Source organism: Solanum dulcamara, chromosome 12 (assembly GCF_947179165.1).
Source record: "Solanum dulcamara chromosome 12, daSolDulc1.2, whole genome shotgun sequence".
NCBI classification, from domain to species: domain Eukaryota; kingdom Viridiplantae; phylum Streptophyta; class Magnoliopsida; order Solanales; family Solanaceae; genus Solanum; species Solanum dulcamara.
In genome coordinates, this window is record NC_077248.1 from 35,936,897 (window position 1) to 35,942,375 (window position 5,479).

Here is a 5,479-nt window from a genome sequence, read left to right on the forward strand (position 1 = left end):
CGGGCTCTATGTCTGGCTACGAATTCAAAATTTCATAGCTAAAATTACACACTTTTTGTCACAAGATATAAATTGTAGCAAAAGATTTTCTTTCATTTGCTATGAAAATGAAAATGTGTATGCACGTTATTATTTCTGTGGCAATTATGTAACTTTAGCTACAAATTTTTAAAAAATTATACCCATTAATTATAATTAGCTGAGAATTCATTTTGACATGCAATGTAAGTCAATTGTAGCAAAATATTTAAAATTGTGCAATAAATTCAATATATTAGAGAAAAAGTTAATAAAAATTCAACAATATCATCTAAATAGTGAAACAGTCAAATATATCAATGTACTTTTACAAGAGAAAAAAAAAATTATATCTCCATCGATTTTGATTTCATCACTCCTCCACAAGCTGCAATAATAATTAAAAAAAGCAAATAAGAATATGATATGATAAAATATTCATTTAGAAAATTGAATTTTATTTGTTAATATAAAAATATCAACACTGGAAGAAATTTTTCTACCCTTTCCTCATGTGAAAATAGTAATAATAATCATCATCATCATTAATTAAATATAGACATTGAAAAAAAATTCTTTCAACTTTGTTCTAAATTATACTTCATGTGTACCATTTGAATTTATTCTCGAATATTACAATTAAACAATATAATGGGACAAATCATTTTAGCGAAGTAAATATCACCCTATAATTAAACAAGTTCATGGCACACTTATCATTTTAGCATTTTTCCTTGAAATTCAAGAGTTAATCTACAACATTGTGATAATTAAACAATCCCTTAATATATAAATCTAATGATACATATAAATGTTAATACTTACGAACATTCTTTTTTCACGCAGAACAAAATTTTTTTGTACATATAATGACTCCTTTATAAAAGATCATGAAACAAACTAGTTTGTTAAGGGTACAAAAAATAAATACCTGAAAATATAAAGTCTCAAAATCAACATACATTTAAGTTGAGCTATTTGTATAGTGTATATCCTGAGAGAAACAAAATACGTTAAAGGAAGACATACATCTATCTATAATATACAAATAAAGAATTGAAACAATATAAGTTAAGACCGAGAAACTCTACCACTTTCAAAAGTAATAGTATATAGTATGACGTCCCTGTTTTCAAAGTTATATGAAAGAGAACCTCACTACATTCATTTAAAAAAATTGAATGTCGTTGTTTTCCCTATTTCAAGAGTTATAACAAACACAAGTTTAAATCGAATACTTCTCCATATGTTTTCATCGGCTATAGTCTACTTCACAAAGGATATCGATGCTACTATCCTCACTCTAAAAGAGTTCACATTTCAAGACATGTTATATTTGATGAATGTAATCTACCATATACTTCTTCTAATTCTACTGACCATGTAGATTCATTTGACTCCCAATTCAGTATTTACACCCAATCTTGACTTGGCCAATACATGATACCTAACCTCCTGATGCCCAATCAATACCTCAAGGATCAACTGATCAATAGAAGTACAATAGGACTTGTGGTATATTGATAGAATTAGAGGTCACAAGCAAATTAGCAATTAGGGATCAACTTCACCAACAAATCTCAGAAACACAAAAAGGAAAAATACTAACCGAAAAACTTTAAATCTGAACATCTCCATGCAACACTAAAGAAACTTGCACTGAAGAAATAATTATAAATTTTTAACCAAACAACAGGTGTCTTCAACAAGAAGTCACCTTTCCATACAACCTTTAAACATAACCTTTGTTGTGTGTGTAGTAGCCATTAATAAAAGCTTTGAATAGAAACAACATATGCATTGCTACCATTTTAATGTTATCAAATTATTTTTCTACCAATAAACAACAAAGTACAACAAAAATTACAACGCAAAATTAAGAAAAATACGCATCCAATTCAGACCTATTTTGTCGAAATCAATGTCCAGAATAGAGCCATCAATATTTGATTTTTTTCTGCAAGTCACAAATACAAATTCATTACTTGCAAATGAAAATGTGAAAATAGGCTAAAGAATAACGAAGGAAAATCTTACCAAAGAACGAAAATAAGGAATGATGAGACATATAAGATGTTATATTCAATGTGTCTGCAGTTCTTCTTCTGTTCTTTTTCTTCACAACCTTCTCTTAAACTATTACAAGAAAATGAAAGTCACCTTAAACCTATATCTGCCAATCAGATACTTTCCATTTGAAGCTTCATCAGGTGGTTGTTATTCCATATTTGTTTCTCATATTTTGAGCTTGACCGAAGTAGATGGAGTTTCAACTTAATCAACTTGCATTGTTGCATACAAGATTGTATAAAATCTCACCAACGAGGGTCACCTTTTTCCTCTTAAAGGACAAAAAAAAAGGAAGAAACATGTTAAGATTTTTGTAGATATCTTCTTACTCTAGAAAAGACACAAAACGCCACAATGGACTACACTATCCCTAAGCCAATGTTGAATCTAACATGAGCTGTCACGTAAGTCAAGGATGAGATGATTAGCTTGTTCTGTCTATGAACAAGAAACTCAAGTAACTAAATAGCATGTTCATGGTCCGACTAGGTTGAACAACTACCCTATGGGTAGCTTGGCGGTTGAAGATTAGAATAACGATCTTAGGAACCTGGTTCAAATCTCAGTAGCGATGACACAATATGAATTCTTTCTATATGATGAGACCTATGTGACAAAGTTAGCCGAAACCTATACTGAATGATAGCAAATATCAAGTGAATTAGTCAAAGCATGTACAAGCACTCCAATTTATATCTTATGAGAATACGAAAAACTTTGAATGAAAGTACCGAAAAGATTCAAGTGCCTATTCTGTAGAGATTTTTTATTGAGAATAAATATCTTTAGTTGGAAACACAATAAAAAAGAGAAAATAAATAAGATATCGCAATACTCACAGAGGTATGAAAGGCAATAACACACAAGTCATATTTAGCTTTCCTTCCAAATGGTGCACACATAAGTTGTTGACCTTTCACCCTTCTCCACTTAATTACTAATTATAGTTCATTTGGTGCACGTATTGAACAACCTTGGCGAATGATCAACTAAGCCTGGGGATATAGACGGGCATGTCGAAAAATATAACAGTACATTTACTACCGGAAGATCGAATTACACTAATTAACCATTGAAAATATTTACTAATTACACCTATAACAACTAGCCTAAACATCAAATTAAAATAGAAAGAGTTTACTCATCTACCTCCCAAGTTAGGACTAAGGTTTGAATACTTTTATCCCAATACACCGAATATGTTGTTGTAAATGAAAACGGAAGAGCAGATCATGTGAAAGCTCTGGAAGAAGAGATGGAGGAGGCTTAGTGCAGAAAGGCAGTAAGTGAGAATGGAACAGAGGTACGTACCACAAAGCATTAAATAGATTGAGTCCAAATATAAAAACTTTAGTATGTATTTTTATGTGAAAGTAAAAGGTAGGAGGTGAAGGATGATGTCGTTGCTCCTTAAAGACGGAAGGAAATAGAGAGGCAACAACCAGTACGTACACTGCACACACACTGTACTCCATTACTCTCATTACCACTAACAGCAGACTGAATTACACTAATTAACCATTGAAAGGGCGCACAGAATTTGCCGAATCATATATTGTTGACCTACACGTTATTGAATCAGACAAAAATTTAGGAGATTCCATCAATTTAGTTTATAATTGAAAATGAATTATGGGTCAACTCGCAAAAGATGCTCTCACGGGCATTTCGTCAAACAGTTGTAGTGCACAATTTGTGAATATGATATACACATCTATATATTGTGTGATAACATTCTTAAGCAACTTTCTTCAACAAACCCATTTCCTAATCACCAATCTATTACAAAATTATATAAAGTTATAAATTAGGTCTCAATTCTTCTATTGTGAACACGTAAGCTACAAACAAATAAACATGATTCTATTTATTTATGAAATCAAAACATACTCTAGAAAGAAAAATCAAATCGGATCTAAAAATAAAAAAAGCTTACCAGGTATTATTTCAATGGATAGTAAATGAAACAAAGGAATAAGAGAGAGTTAAGCAAGAAGAGAATACATTTTATATAGTTATTCCTGAAGCTGCTTGATATTCAACTGAAGTGGAGGGGTTTTGGGCAAGAGGGAGAAATAAGAAAAGGGGGAATGAACTTGACTGTTCAGATTTTGAGAGACGAAGATGTAGGGAACAGGGTTGTGTTTTTTTGTGAGTTTTTAGAGGGACATTTTGGAGGAAGATTTTAAAAAATAATTTTAATCATATTTTAAGTCCCAAATTCATTAGTTATATGTTATAAAATTTCTAATAATATTTATGCATCCAATAAATTTTTTCTAGAGTTAAATAAAAAGAGTGATGAAATAATTTTAAAATAAATAAATAAATTTCAATAGTAAGTGTAAAAAAATATTAATTAGCGGATAATAAAATGATAGTTGAACCAAAAGTTATAATATTTGTCTCAAATATCGTTGTTTTAATAATATTTCATGCCAAATGTCTTTTTTCATTATGCATCAAATGTTGTTATTTTTATGATATTTGTCTCAAATATTACTAAATAAATATCATTGTATTCTACTTTTTTATAATGTCAGGTTTAAGTAAATGACTAGTTCTCATTATATAATTAAAAAAAATAATTATTGGTCATTAAAAAAATACAAAATAAAGAATTTTAATTCACAAGAAATGATATGTTTGAATCTAAAACGTCAATTTCAACAAATATTAAAATCAAAAAAATAATTTTAAAATAATTATATATCTTAGAAAAATCTATTATTTCGATGTGTTATTTGTTATTGAATTGCGTGCATTTGAGTTAACTAGATATTTAAACAATATTATCTATTTAAATTATATTTAAAACTTATACCTACAAGTAAGATCCTGCAAAATTAAATCGAATCAAATTATATATAAGCATCTAATTACATTAATAATGTTAATTAAGATAGTATTCTAATAATAGAGATATGTGTCAAGTAACAATTCTTGAAGCACTTGTTCATGATAAAGATTGTTTGAATCTTAATGAGGTTTTGCTTAAATTTATTTTAAGTACTCAATTAAATTTAACTAGATAAAATTTAATAATAAATTTAAAATTATATTTGAAACTTACAAGTTAAATCATATAAAATTGAACTAAATAAAATGATCAATACCTAAATACACTAAATCAACAAAGATATTGCCTTGATCGAATAAGTTCGAGTCAAATAAAAATTATCAAACACTTGATCAAGATGAACTTGAGTGAAACTTAGTTCAATTTCTTACTTTAAATTTGATGTAATTGTACTTAATCAAAGTTTAATAATTAGATATAACCATCATTTATTCAAATTATATGTAAAACTTACTAGTATGTTTATAAAAATTGAATCAAGTCCAACAATGAACACCTTTAAATAATTACACTAAAATGTATGCCAATTGT

The 5,479-nt window shown here is 28.6% G+C and overlaps 1 long non-coding RNA gene across 2 annotated transcripts; it reads right to left on the reverse strand.

The window, feature by feature from the left end:
• Window positions 1–225: 225 nt before the first annotated feature.
• LOC129877650 (uncharacterized) lies at window positions 226–4,261 on the reverse strand. Of its 2 annotated transcripts, none has more exons than XR_008763586.1 (5): window positions 4,093–4,261; window positions 2,056–2,359; window positions 1,923–1,975; window positions 950–1,012; window positions 226–406 (listed from the first exon to the last, which is right to left on the reverse strand). It is a non-coding gene; the product is annotated as an uncharacterized LOC129877650 (long non-coding RNA). The 2 variants fall into 2 exon arrangements; XR_008763585.1 differs by having other exon boundaries at window positions 4,025–4,261.
• Between the last annotated feature and the right edge of the window lie 1,218 nt (window positions 4,262–5,479).